Here is a 15,821-nt window from a genome sequence, read left to right as displayed (position 1 = left end):
GCCAACGTCACTGAGTTAAATTGTTCGTATTTGTTGTGCTGAGGGATTTTTCTAACAAAAGGGTTGAGTAATGCTTTCAGACGATCCAGTCTATTGAAAAAAGTCACCTGGATACCCTTTACTGGAAGTCGCTGGTTCAGGTTTGCCGAAAACCTTTTTACACGTAATATGTGTATCTATAAGGCAATATATGCCAACTCTACGAAGAATACATCTATCTCTTGTGGGCCGTATTTGGGGAAATGATCTTTTACTATAATTTTTGATGATATTGTGGCTAGGCTAAACGAAAGCGTAATATAAAAGCTGTTTTTGCTTAGTACATTTCAAGCCGCTACAACTTTCATTTGAAGTAGATATGCGTTAAGCTGTGATTCCAACAGCAATATATATATATATATATATATATATATATGTTTATAGATTTTCGTTATAGCGCATGTTTTGGATAATTTATGTCCTAAGATAGCTAAGCCTAGAATGTACTGATAAGTCGCTCTCATAGGTTTCAAAAGAATAATTAAAAGATACTACTCCGAAAAAAATGATGGCAAAGATAATTCGTCATGGAGAGTTCTGTTATTTCGAAGCTGTTTTCCCGTAAAGGTATTGATATCGAATTTCTAAAACATGAATTTTTGTCAATGGATTATCGTCTGCTCAACACATGATAAACGACTACTTATCTACTATTGTCTTTTTGATCCTGTTAACTAACTATAAGTGAATTTCGTTAGCATTTTGCGTGTGTTTGGTGTCGAAGTAATAGTTATAGCTTTATATAGATATAGATAGTCATCTGCGCAATGCTTCTAACAAAGTGCACTACATCCCAGCGTGAGTCAGTCTCGTTAAAACGGAATTCTGCAACCAAGGACCATATGTCCAGGGGGCCATGGAGAACGTTACCGCACTTGGCTACCGTTATTATAATATACGAACTGACTCAGAACTTGAACCGGCATTGAAGATGAACTTGTAAAATAAGGATATTGTAGCAAGTCGGAACTTATGTTATTTTTTAATAAACTTCAGTATACTGAACTTCAAAAACGACAATGGAATTTCTGCGAGGAAGCAGAAACTTTATAGATATCCAAAATAACTATGGGATGACATAATGTTCACCAAAATTAAATCGCACGATTTCGAGTTTTGATGAAAGTTTCGTTCTACAGTTGAAAAAGAAAACCCTTGACATTGCTAAATCCTATGCAAAATTAAATATTCTAGCTGCTTGACTTGCTTGCAATAAATTAGAAGTCCATCGCTTACAAGGGCATCTTTACCACTAATACAGGAAGCACCAGTGCTAGGCTCTATTGCAATAAGAAGAAAAGGTCCCGACAGAAATGAACAGCAAAAAAAGTAATTTATATATAGTGATCTATTCATAATCAGCACCTTCATCTAATCGACTGCTGTAGGTGTTTTGGATCCATAGTTGGGTTCATTTGCCCTGCTAGGGTCTTGCATAATAGGATTTGGGTGAAGTTTCGTTTTTAACCAGATGACCTCAAATGTAACAGATCTACTTTTTTTTTTAACGTTTCGAGTTTTAATGAGTCTCAGTTTCTATTTGTTTCAACCCAAAAATTCCGCCTTCAGGTTTCACTATCTATCTAGCATAGCCTAATTGGATAACGTAAATGAGAAATTAGATAAAAGTAGATCGAGTAAATGAGATGTAAGACGCGTCAGTCTACACCATTATTACAGTGGTTCTGCTGGACCAATACGAACTTAAAAAAACGAGGAAAATTTTCGGAATTTTCTCATGTAAACAGTACGCAATCTTCATATCGTCTTTGCGTATGACAAGGTGGGAGACTCTGATGCAGGCTCAAAAACGTACGAATGTCAGTAAAAGATACCGCCCTGTCGACGTGCTGCGAACCATATGCGCCACGATCTCAAACTGCTGGATTGAAAATCCATGCGTAATGAAGTTAATTTGGCCAGATTGACATAGTCAACAACAAATGCAATTCAATGAGCGTATCTTTTCGGTTATCTATTTAACGCAAAAACTACTATAATGTAAAATCTAACATATTATTGTGAGTTAGTGTAGGAGATACGTATCGCCATCTTTAACCGTTGTTTCATGTTAATATGCTGGTTGACATAGAGCTATGCTCGATGCCAGTACCAAGGTCAATTATCTAGAATTACGTCAACAAATTCAGAGCATTATCGGTGCTTCCTGAGGGCAATGCCTGCTCCTGTTTCGATTGGCGTGCGTATTCTCCTATAGGCCGTATGGTCAGTGAATGTTACTTATTCATATTCAGCTTTCTTATAACACTCGAGTACTACCGACGGAAGTATCTTCCGTCCATACTCAGTCTTCTTCTTGACTCCAAGCCTACAGTTGTCAGCTGTGGACGGCAGTAGCGTTATGGATAAGACTATAAATTAAAGAGGCGCGCGTTGGTCAGCAGCGTAACGACCAACGGAGAAAGACAGAAATATGGGCGGCTTGTGTACTGATGTCAGACAGTCTGTCCTCCAGTTCCGCGCGTAAACGAGAGTATTTTGCCGGGAATGACAGTGTACTCACACCTTCTTATGACAGACGCGCGGATACTCGCAAACACATACTTAATACGCCACCGACGGTGAGTTATCCATGATCCATAGAAGTGATTGGGAAAAACGATACGCGCACACAACGAACCAGCTAGGCGAATATAGCTACGATACTTGGCCTACAGGTAAAAGATACAGCCATTTACATACTATACAATACAGCGTACACTCAATCTCTTCTTCTTCTATGTCAGCCATTTTCTATGTTGAATCGTGCTTTTACACTTAATTTCGATTCTTTCAGACTTCCTTTCACTGGTGTATCGGCGTCGTTGCGCCTAATCTCAAAGAACCGAGCCCGGTTTAGCATCGAAATCCCATAAAAAGCTACCTATTTACTGATGCGATGAATTTTAAACTTCATAACCAAGTTCCGTTAGCGCTCAGACTGCATTCAAAAGCTGTATTGAAAATTATAGCACTGGGAGAAAACATTGCATCGCATGTTTACCTAGTACAGTATCAACATCACTACGCAGACCTATGCTTTTGTGGATCTTTATTGGGGTAGTCTACGGGCCAGATGCCGGATACATAGAAAAGGTAAACTACTTCGAGAAGAGCTTTCCTACCCCCATCGGCCCCATTGCTTTCAGCGCGATAGCAGTGAATACTCTGAGCAAACTCGTAGCATCTATCAAGGTGTTAGATAAAGCCGGTATACTTCGACAACTAGTTAGCGTATCCGCCAACATTGTAGCTATATATTCCCTTGAGTAACATCGGCAATTGTTGTTTGAATACATTTCTCGAACAGTTCATAACGAATCAATCAGATGAACGTTAGAAAATCGACCGGTAAAGTCAACAAACTTTAACCATAGTGCTATAGACACCTATCTGGTCAACGACGAAACTTTTTTGTGTGTATGTCTGTATCCTAGATACACATGACCTGATGTACGAAGCAGAACTTAAAACGAGTGGTAAACGACAGATGTTTTTGTCATTCAATTTTCGAAATAATCGCATTTAGGTATTTCATTTTTCAAATCATTACATATCAATGTTTATCCTTCCGTGTTCAACTAGGCATTGCAAAGCGTACGAGGCTTTTTTTGGAAATCTTCCGCGTACTCAAAGCACAACGAATTTATTATTAAGTTAAAAAAAATATACGTTTAATTATTCTGAGCTCAGGAAAATTATCAACCGTTTTTCTAGCTGGTTCCCTTTAAAGTTACACATTTCAGGTAATATCAATTCCGCACTAGTAGACCTGCTGAATTATCGGTATGTTTCTATTCAGCCATCACACTGAATGTCTCAGAAGACAAGTGAAATTTTTGCTATATGCTACAGTTTCATCACTATACAGGCATACGTAAAAATTATTGCCCTAACTTCTCTGCCCTAAAATCATAAAAGTTATATGGCGATGAAATGGTCGGCCAAAATGGCACATATCTAGTTTAATAGTGTTATTTCGGCTCAATAACTGTCAATACTTTTTCGACAAACCAACATATTTGTATATATATTTGCACATTTCTCACAAAGTTATCCGAAAGCATCTATCAAATTCTCAAAGTCAACCAAAATCATTATACATCAAAATATTATTTTTCATAATGGCACTTATAATTCTTAGCTTATAAATAATGTCATATATTACTTTTACTGATGATTTAATAACAAAGATTATAGGTTATTTAAATGAACATTTTCAAAAATAGCATCGATTTACGTTAACTAACTTTCTGTTGGTTCTTTTGTTCCCGTCAAATGGTCGAGTAGCAGTCGTCGTGTCTACGACCATTAAGGACGCATTACTCAATCTCGAGATGGATATATGGGCGATACAGGTACTGTATACTATCAGCAAAAAAAAAACATTTCGCTCTTTGTCGAAGTACTACGGCGCTTTTGGCTACGTGCTACCGGTCTGTGCACACACTGTGTACAATTGCTTCGATATTATCTCATATGTAGCTCTTAAAAAACTATTTTTACTATATTCTTATTGCGAGGATGTATACTCCTAGTAAATGAGCTCAAATAATAATAGTAATAGATGGGAAAAGAGACATTTACAGTTAAAAGACAATTTTTTAGAATCATGATCACAAATATATTGGGTTTACGCAATACCACAGACAACGCCCTAAACGAGTTTAATTCGAAAAATGTAATTGTTTGACTACCTTACACAGTCCGATGTCTGTTGATTTAATGCCAAATCATGTTATAGACATGTAACATCCTTCGGAAAGATGGAGCCACCGGCTATACAAAGCGAGTCGTATTTTCCTTCCCAATAGATATATACTCTAACTTTATATGACAATAAACAGCCCGTGGTTTTTTTTCTGTCTGTACATCCAATGCCTTCGTAGCTCGGCGGTGCAATATCTGGTTAATAGTACCGTGAAATTGTAGCCGGACGTAAATGAAAATACGCCTGACGTAAGCTTCTATCAAAGTTAGTCAAGTTGATTGCAAGCACGTAGACCCGTGGAGGTAGAGACTTAAGAGGGAAAAAGCGTTATAAAGAGGGAAAGGTTACTATATATATATATAGCAGAATTCATTTCCTGAGCACCGACGTTTCCGATGGTTTAACGTTAGGAATTGTGGGCGCATAAAAAGGATCGGGCTAGGTGACAGATGTGGTTGGCAAAAATAGCATTGAATCCTGTTCTACGTAGACAATTATTGTAACAAAATCATACATTTTAGCGGCATAGAGGAGCAGTCCGACAGCAAATTCACCACTAGGCTTCTTATTCACTTATCCTTTTTCGTAATGGTTTTTTTAAGTTGACGGAATAGCTTTGCATATCTCTGCAGTAGTTACAGCAGAAATATTCAGGTTAACAACAGCCGTGCAGTCTAAAATATAGGTAAAGGTTTGCCTCTCTAATGATGATAAGGTCCGATGAACTAGTATCGAAGTATGAACCACTTGAATTAGTATTTGCCCAATGTGCAGGCTCAATCTACTATTTATTGCAGCCAGTTCGCTGTTATGGCAGAGATTATTTAGATATTACATTGTCGCTGCGTTCCGATCAAATGACTATGCTTTATTATTACGTTTGTAACTGTTCAACGTGATAAATTACTTTTTAACAATCAAAAACAACTAGATTTGTATATAATTCTAATCGATGAAACACTTCCATATCAGCAGCATATAAAGTTCGCCAATGGTCTTCAGTGCCACGGACCTTCTGGTAGCCCTGTACTAGACTGTGCAGGGCCAGTTAAGTTAGGGGAAAAGGAAAGTTAAAAATCATACTGCTTTTCAGTGACTATCACTACGATGTTGAGGTTCTAGTCTAATAAAATAACAAGCTGTCCTGTACATACACGGTACCGTCAAGGTCCAACTTCTATTTTCTGCCGACTAAGACCTGTCTAGCAAGGCTAAGAATTAATTATGAGAAAAACTGCTCTGCCGACCAACGCGAAAAAGCTCGGAGAAAACGTGCGAGTCTTTCCAGTATATATAGAACACGGACAGATGGAAGACGTTGAAACTATGTATCACTAGCTTCTGTTAATCACTGGAAAATTAGTGTAAAAAGAAGAAAATGCAAAAAGAACGTGTTGATGACCTAGGTTACTAAGAACTCTATAATATATCTCCTCTATTCGCTATGCTCAGTAAAGGTTGTCGAAATGTACATTAATCTGAGAGTCGGTTTCAACTCGTTTCTTAGTCAGGTGAGAACGACAACGTTTGTGAAGGTCAGCGTCTCAATGATACGTTCCTTTTCGTCATATTCTGGTTTCCTATGCGGACGACATCTTGTCGAAATCGTCGGCTAGCTGAATGATTTCGATTTGGTTTCGTGTGTCTGTCTGCAACTATCATACGTAATAATTATATAGGACCTGCTCTTTTCATAATGACAAACAATTTCATGACCTCACAGTATCTCAATAACCTCATCAGAGGCACCAGGTGGGACAGGTAACCTAGGACTAGTAACTTGCTTTATCTTTCATACATGTGTATATGTGGGTGTACTCGCTTAGAGCTGTGGAGGCATCCGAGGGCGTGGGCCGTATCTAGTAAACGGAAACGTCAGGATAATTAGCAGTCAAATAAATAATGCCATTTTGGCACGCGTTCGACTTTCTCATACTAGAGGGTATGTCGGGCCACATATTCAAATGAAAACAAAACCCATTTACATAACGTAATCCAATACCGTAGAAAATGCCACAGACAAATGTCCGAACTCCTTTTGGTTAGTCGACGGGCTTGAAAGCGCTGAGTTAAAATAGAACCGTCAAAATCAACGGCGATATAAAACGCTATCGTGTCCAGTGAAAACTACATAGAGAAGTCGTTTTGGAAATATAAATAAGGATGCATAGAGGATTGAAAACGCATATCCTTAATTCTCTATATTCATTCAAATGACTGCTATTTTTTTCTTACAGATTCGATGGCGTTAAGCTACCTTGCTTCACAGATGCGTCTGCCTATCAATATGAATTAATCAGATGCAAGCTAAGAATTGGAAGCTGTAGATCAACGAATGAAAATTGGTCAGAAAATAGTTATATGTCCTTGTTAGGGTGCAATGCTGTGATCCAGGTACAAAACCGGACGTAGAGAAAGCTTCCTTCGTTCTAAAAGTAGCCAGCCGGCTAAAGCAATGTTTGGCTGCAGCACCGGAATAGCACTTGAAATGATCATAGGTGACATTAATCTAATCCGTGAAGCTCCCAACTCCTAAGAGGATCTCTTGACGTTGTTTCCTTTTTTTCCATATAAAAATATATACATTGGATAGTGAAATATGTCTCGAGATCAGGAAGATCAGAAACGGTCAGGTCAGAGGATGCCAAATTTGGGTCAAAATTTCGAATCACTAACCGGTCCTAAGCAGAGTGTTTCGCCCCCCTAAAGAACTTCTCCGAAAACATTTTTCCCCATTTTTTCTTGGTTTCAAAAACACGCTACTGTTCAGTACAGTACGAATTGAGAATATAACTGCACGGAAGGTTTCAAAATGCTGAATTAATATTAGTTTCTTATAGCGCTGCGTAACTTCACAATTATCCGCATTTCAAGCGGCTACGGCTCCTTAACCGGGAATAACAAGTTATATTTTGTAATCAAGTCCATTTATTAACATTAGAATGGAACGTCTGCCTAAAGTGGGGCCTGGTTACATCGGTATTACTCCATTAGGGTTCTACGATTAAAGAAAACGAGTGGACAAGCGACAGCAGAAACAACAACTCACAGTGATAGGTTCAAAACAAATAATATAGATATACGCAGCGTTTCAAGATAGGTTGCTTTAGATCACCTGACAACCATATCTAAAGTTACCCTTTAGCATAACTCATAGGCTCAGTTCGAGCATCCCAGGTCTTCACCCTAATATATTTATGCTTTCGTGTTACAATAAGATATGCGATGAGCGAAACACTCGACACAGAGATTCTTTGTGACCCATGGCCTATTACATATGTTTACTGTGTTTCAAGTGCCCCACATCGTGGAAGAAATCGAATACCATTGGGACAACACTTGCGGTGTATCAAGGGCTGGACCGCTTCGACCGTCAGGTCTTCATTTGCATAAGATGTACATGAAGTCTGCCCCTATGACTATGCCAGGTAAAAGCTCCAAGGTAGATAGTTTATTACGATTCAACAAGAAGCGATTCAATAAATATCCTGTCAATTTATCCCTGCGCATTTAGTGAACGTATGTATGATGTTTTCATATATATATATATATATATATATATATATATATGTATATATCTATCCCAAAAACGTTTATGTTCATTAAATAGGAGGAGCTGTGCATTCATCGGTTGTTGTGTGGTTGATCATTGGCCGTGCGACCTATGATCTCTTTTTGCGTACCGTATTGCCATTCGTGCTGTGTGTGATTTTCGCCTGCTGTGCATTCATGTTAGCGCTGTCGTCGCATACGACACCCATCGCAACACAGGCGTGGATTATTGTTAGATCCAAGCTGAATAAAGGGTGACCTTTGACTGGTTATTGTCCGGCGACTGAATAAGTAGGCACCAGTCGTTGGGCCGTCAGCTATCGTCGCATTTAATATCGTTAACCTCACCGGGTCTTTCTTCGGTGGAATTGTATGACTAGTATAAGAATCGGATTGTTTAACTTTGCCAGTGCCAGCGCCGCTGATCAATTCAGTATCTGAAGACAGAATTTCGCTTGTTCTCTAATTGCACACACTGGTTCAGTACTCGTCATCAGATGGCGCTAGTGCTTTTGGTGTCGGCGGTGTCCATTTGGCCAGCAGGACCACCTGTGTTCAAAATACCTAGTTAGCTTGGATACGTTGGCTGCACATTAAGGGTCCTCAGGCGGCCCCGATGACGTCTTCAGGTCAACAGTTGGAGGGGTCTCCAATACGTCTCTGCAGTCGCTGAGAACGTAAGTAGTTAAGGTAACGAGTCGTTCCTATCGAAATGCGGCGGTCTTTTTGCGGTGTACATTGGGGACTTGAAGATCTGACAATTGGTGAAGTTGCGCTTTCAACAGATTGAGCTTCGCTCGTCACTCTTGTCTTCATTTGTTCTAACTAGATGATCAAGTATGATTATTTATCTGCGTAAAGCAGCAACGAACGAATTGGTTTAAGTAGAATTTGCTTGATCATTTGTAAACTGGTGGCCGTTTTTTTGTGTCTACGTTTCAGCGTTACCCCCTGAAAGAGTTGTTACCATCAATTGCACTAAGCAATCGCTCGCCGCCTCATAAGTTGATACCCCGCCTATTGCTTCGTGTGTACTACCTGGTCTTCATGTGAACGTATACTCTTACTGTGATACGAATTTAGTTAAGCTGATATACTTATGTATAGTGCCGGTTTCCCTTTTTAAAAGCTCGGACACAGATGAACCGACTTAGCGAAAGGCCATAACAGCGTACGCTTCATCTGGATAGTGCAGTATTCTTGTTTAATGTATATAATTCTTCTCGAAACGTTATAATTGCAAGTTATAATAGTTGACGTAGTATAATGACGTAGTAAAGAACTCTGTGGGATTCTTGGGACCCTACAGTTGAAAGGAGCACGGCGCTGGAGGCAACAAATATCTTTTGTTGCATCCAACGCCGACGGCCTTTACTTGTGAACAAATAAGAATGATGAGCAAAACGGTTCAGATATTCAAATTCGGCCGACCACGAGGTGATGGGGGTTCGAGTACAAAAGTACTATAGAATATACGTAACATTGTTGTAGCAACGACGTACAAGCGTAGGCGAAACAGTGTTTATCAAATGCGCCATATAAATTGAATTTCGATATGTCACATGTATGCAAACAGCCGAATTAATTTTTTGTGTAACTTGCTCTTTTTAATCTATTGCAGATTTCTATAAACGAGAAAATGCATTATAGTCACTGATAACCGGAAAAGACTGAGACCTAAATGCTATCTCTGACGCCCTACTTTGTCCACTGTAATACAACCTTTCAAGACTATCACTAACCACAAGTCAGAAGTCTCAAATATACAAGGGTTCACAGAGGAGCGAAGAATTTCAAAAATGGCTCAAGGACTGGGTAAACCTAAACTACCCGATTGACGATACAAACGCTCGCCTTCAAAAATAACAATTCTCAGGGTCGTTAGAAATGGCTTGCGTTTCCTCGGTAATATCTAGAATAGTTTCAGTGTTGCCTCCAGAAAAGCAGACCTCTAGGTAAAGGCGGTACCATAAACTGCTCGTTCTAGATAATCAGATTTGCGAGAATATTAGACAAGAGCTTGCAGAAACGTGTTTATAGCAAAGTTAGAATTTAGATGTCCAGTTCAGAAGGGACCAGATCACACAATTGATTTGACTTTTTTTTAACAGAAAGTTGAGTACTTTTTTTGACTGGTGACTCGTGACAATCTATATTGTCGTTCTACGTTACCCCCCCCCCCACCTCCCACTTTATTATTGTGAAGCTAGGACGATTTTTTTGGCATTTGAACCAGTGTCTCGACACCTCGAGGTATTAGAAGGCGGAGGAGCCCCATAAGGAAAAAGATATAATTCTTTTCTATAATTCAGCTTTTCTTTTGAGTATTGTAAAGAAATAAAAATTATTGCAGTTCATATTACAAACTATTCATTCTTTTCTAATTTCGAGCTTCTATCTTGTTTTTTGGTTTTGACATTATCGTCATCGTCGGCATTTTGTTACTATCATTAAGGAACAGGCTTAATTTATGGCCCCTCACTTGCCACATGTCATCCAGTGCATTGGTGTGTCCGAATGAAAAAATGGAAACCCGTGAACTGAATTCAGGTGCCTTCTTATGTGAACATACTTCATCATGACATTTTACTCGCCGCGCAATCTGTACAAACGCTGTCGGCGAAATAGAACCATCTATTAAATTATACTATTCGTCCTATGATACGTAACACTGCGTTCGTTTCTCAGGTGGGCGCTAGTCCTGGTCTTGGTTGAACAATTGTATTGGGTGGGATTCTTAGTACTTTGAGGCTTTCAGGGAGGAAACCTAATAACAAATACTTTTTAGCTATTGTCTATCTATATGACCCATTTGTCGTGTGAAATTGCTAGACGAATCCGTAGTTTTCCGACACGGTCCAGCACTCTGATTTACGTCACAGTGATTCTGGTATAGATAGGCGTTTGTCCAGACGAACCATATAATAGCATGTTGACTATAATCAATTGCACGTTTATCGCTTACCCTCTTCAGACCCACCTTCAAAACTTATAAAAAAAAAAAAAACTCCGGTGTTTTGTTTGCGTTCCCTGTATCGCTTAAGAGGCACTATGGAATTATTCTGTCAGGCTTCGGAAAACAGAGTCAGAAAAAAAGTGCCTTTGGGAAAGATGTTTCCCATAATTGTTATATGTCGCTCTACTTAACCTTTATGCGCAGCCACTGTTTTTTTAATTTTTTTTGTATATTTGTTGTTAAATGTTCCCGTTGATAGCTAGACATTCGACATTAACTAACTAGAACGTGTGTGTTTCACCGTACTCAGTCGGCACACCAGCAAAAATAATAGAGAATCACCCCATTACATCTATCTCGTCTATAAATTTTCTCACCGTACGATCAGGCATGTAAGGCTGACCGTATATGAGAGGCCGTGCTTCCAATTAACTAATCGAGGCTTTTTTATTTTTCAGTAATGTTTATATGTCGCTTAGCTTGAGAAAACACTGTAAAGTTCCCTGTGGCGAAAAATTAGCTAGAGGGCAATATTTAATAAGTGACAGATGTCTTACCCTCATAAACAGGCCAATAACAAGATTAAAGTTATGCTTAGTGAAGTTACTGTAGAGATACTCTGCACATAGCCGTAGAGACGCTTTTAGTTTGCATTGCGACGCGGACCGGCTATTCGTAATAGCTCAATAATCTGGTTAAGTTTTGAAATCATTGAGAGTATTTTCGATGATGTGGGACTTCAGTTTATTGTTGCTTATATTGCTTCCTTACGCGCTTGTAGATAGCGCAACATAAGCTTTCCAAGTCCAGAGAAAATCTCTTTCATCAAATTCAAAGACCCTTCGTAAAAATGAGGAAATTGGCTGATGCATACTATCTGCACGACCTTTAGATCTGACACAATCAGTACACAAATTTATGATAGAATTTTTAACACTTCCAACATATGCGTCGTGAACTACTTCTGAACCTAAAACGTAGTAGTTACCTTGTCCCTGTTTAATCCGAACGAAGTTCAGACGATAAAAAAAGACTAGTAGCTTAGAAGTGTTACGAGCCGTCAACAGAAAGCACTGCTTCAAATCATTTCTGAACCAGTCATTGTTTCGTCAGAACTTTACATTAACATGCATCAAACTCTCGGGATTGATAGATGTTTATGTAAGTTTAGCAATTTTGCCTAAAGAAACACATATACGAGTTAGAGTAGATTAAATTACTTCAGAGCAGAAGGTAATATGTTCTATCGACTATTTCAATCCAATATTATCCCAAATCTTGTTTTTTAATGCTCTAGCATAGTTATTTCAATATTTTTAAAGTATAACGAACAAACGAGGGCCACTGTTCTGAAAATCGACGAATTGCATTTGCCGAAGCGCGCGGAAATATATAAATAGCAAATCTTCCCTTTGCTTTAACCAAACGGAAGTAAAAAATGGAAATATATTGTTACATTAATAAATAATGGTGTGTCGTTTTTGACCTATTACGATATCCTGGCCTATAATGACATTTACGTAGCGAGGTGTGCGTCTGTAGGCAATGGGCATCGAGATCTAGTATTTAAGGTAGAATTTAGTGGTTTCTTTGTTCGTTCCGCGAAATCGATAACAACTTTTAAAGTTTCTAAACTAACATAAATCAGTTTGGATCTCATGCACAGAAATTTCAGATGACAGACAGGAAGTAACCGCTGGGCTGGCAGTGTATTAAGTTGAACGCAATGCGTTCAATATGTAGACGGAGCAAATATCAGATCCATTCGAATAAAAGCTTTTATGTATTTGAGCGAGATAAGTTGTACATCAGACCAGGTGTATTGAGTTTGTCTTACTATACATATACGTCGGTCGAATTTCGTATATGCTTATGATCGAAACACCTATGAATAAACCGATTCGGTAACTGAGTGCGGCTCAGAATAAGGTTCAAATAGGCGGGGCTGATAAGTTCAAACAAGCAGAAAACTAATAGAGGCCGAAAGCCTATTTCATTTCCGGCTCCGTTTAACGGCTTTGCCGAAAGATCGATCTCCCCGAGGAGGTGTCCATAGAGTGCAGCTTTTGCATAGAGCCCTTCTTACGTCTGACTACACAATATTTGTTGATGATCGGCCCTATTTTTCTCCTTCTGATAACAGGCCATATAATCAATGCCAATATATGAACACGAACTTCATTGATACTCTAATAAACTTAATATATCAACTCCTGTTTCCTGCAAATATATTAGACATGGAACATTCAAAGGCTGTGTTTAGTTGACTAGTCGGCGGCCTATTTCAGCGACGATCTTAACGTAAGATCACGATTTGGTTAGGAACTATCGTTTTGTTACTATCATAGGATGCTATATAATTGTACAACGAGGTGTGACGATTAATGCTGCACAATTAAAAAATTAATGCTGATTTTTTATTACTCATGCATGTTCAAAATGTTTCCATTTAAGACTGCTAAACATTTCCCAAGATTTGTTATTGGCGCGTATCTAGTACGATTACGCGCAAAACTTTGAACGTGTTCTGGTGCCAGCTCCGAAACGACCTCGTTTATCTATTCTGACTGCAATCTTATTGGCTAAACGCTTTTATCTTAATTCTCAAAAAATGTTCCTTCGACGTTGCGAAGCCTGCTCTCGGACAGCCGCAGTCGGAAATCGCGAGAGTTGGGTGAAAAAGCCCTGAACCGCCATCGATTTTACCAAAGTCTGGATTTGCTTCAACTCAGGCATTCACCTGTTACCCGTAGGCGATATCATGCTCATTTGCCAGACGCAAACAGTTATGCAATAAACACCTCGGCCATTACTTATATTTAATACAAAATAGTAGTATTGTGATCGTATACTTATTGAGGAGACTGTAAATTTCCAGACATTGTACGAAGTAGGGTCTCTGCACTAGTCCTATATATCAATCAAACTGCATTTGGGGTTTCATTGAAGGTTGTTGGGTAAGGGCGACATATTTGATTCACCACTGGCTTCGACTTCAGCAGAATTTCGACTACTAGGTTTCAGTTTAATCAGTTGTGCATAAAATTCTATGCACTTCTAGGTGCAATTAAAATATATTTTTAGGTATGTATTGCAGTAACTACAGCAGTTTGCCCCCCTCTCTCTCCCTCTCTCGTTTATATCAATGTGTGATTGCACAGTGTGTGTACAAATAAAAAAGACGTTTAGAACTAACAATTAGTGACAGATAATCTTTCTAGTACTGAATGATGCACAATGCTGGTAGCTGTATTTCATCGTCGAGTCCGCACATACATAAGGCTTCATGGCCTGGGTGCCTAATGGACATAATTCTGAGCGCGGTGCCGAAGTCAAATCTCAGTATTGGCAAAAAATATTAGCGGATATAAATGATCAAAAAAAAAATAACGAAGGAACACGGCGGAATTAACAACGGATAGATGCATGTATGGCTGCGATGCCTCTTTATATATCTATCGGAAAAACCCAAGTACTGCGGTAGCCACTCCAGGTATACTCCTGATAAGGGGAAGTCGCTGATGCTGTACCAAAAACTAAGTACTTCCAAGGACTGGCTTACATAAAAAAAAAAAACGTAATTAATAGTAACTAAAAAATAAAAAAAAAACGTACATTCGACTAGGCAGAAGTATTTGTTTGTTATTTAAGTTATGTTAAGTTTGTTATTTTATCCTGTTCGAAATACTGTTCCTCTAGAAAAGACAATCATGTTATTAATATGTTTGCTTGTACACATTTTATGATTTTTGAAAAGTCGAGCGGTTCTAGTTAAGTAGCTTCAGTAAAAAACAGTGCAGAAGACAGTCTGACAAGGTAGAAAGTCCTAGCCAAGGTCGGTATTTCATTTGAGGGGACACAAGATGTACGCTTCATAGCAATACGACAACGGATGGCCGTCGTTAATTTTCCCAGTCAGTTCTGTCGTGACCATTTTCAGTTGGTACCGCAGATATCTAGCCGAGTATTTCAGCTTGCACAATGAAACATCCTCCTACACAACAACAAGATCAAAACGCGCCCTTACCGGGTGAAATTCCTGGATTGTTCTGAAGATGAACCATCGTAAAAGCAAGGAGCTAATCTGGAAAAAGGACGAGCAATTGACAATACGTACATGCAAGGGTACTGGAAATGACGACCAGGTTATTCCGTGCCGACTGAAAACAAATCACTACTTTACATTGTATTAGCTTTGAAGGCTTTGTTAGAATACGATGGCTGCAGGTAACCGATGAGACAATAAGAGCTTGAACAATTATCGTGTTTCGCATATCAGTCAGCATCCCCGTGATGGTACAGCGGAAACGTATTTATTTATTAAGCGGGTGGGCATATGAGCTGGCTTGGCCTTAAACTTAAGGTATAGAACTCATGCTGACTAATCAGATAGACGAACGCATGGTACCGATAAAAGTGTACAATATTTACTAATCGATCTAAAATAATATCAATGCTAGACTAATCCGTCTGTCTGGGGGCATTTGATCCGTGAAACGTGCGAGGGTGGATATAGTTAAAAACAACGTTTTATTATAGCGTGTATATAACTGAGGCATTCCA

General features: G+C 38.9%; 1 long non-coding RNA gene across 4 annotated transcripts; it reads left to right on the top strand.

Moving 5' to 3' along the window:
* The first annotated feature begins 681 nt into the window (after window positions 1-681).
* On the top strand, window positions 682-15,581 carry LOC147757607 (uncharacterized). Of its 4 annotated transcripts, none has more exons than XR_015321520.1 (5): window positions 682-4,397; window positions 6,988-8,178; window positions 8,787-8,979; window positions 9,245-9,329; window positions 9,924-15,581. It is a non-coding gene; the product is annotated as an uncharacterized LOC147757607 (long non-coding RNA). The 4 variants fall into 4 exon arrangements; XR_015321519.1 differs by having other exon boundaries at window positions 9,245-9,511; XR_015321517.1 differs by lacking the exon at window positions 8,787-8,979 and having other exon boundaries at window positions 6,988-7,095; window positions 8,047-8,178; window positions 9,245-15,581.
* Window positions 15,582-15,821: the final 240 nt, after the last annotated feature.

Source organism: Varroa destructor, unplaced genomic scaffold, assembly GCF_002443255.2.
Source record: "Varroa destructor unplaced genomic scaffold, Vdes_3.0 BEIS01000002.1, whole genome shotgun sequence".
NCBI classification, from domain to species: Eukaryota; Metazoa; Arthropoda; class Arachnida; order Mesostigmata; family Varroidae; genus Varroa; species Varroa destructor.
The sequence above is the reverse complement of the archived record's forward strand: the minus strand, read 5'-3'. Positions and strand labels throughout refer to the sequence as shown.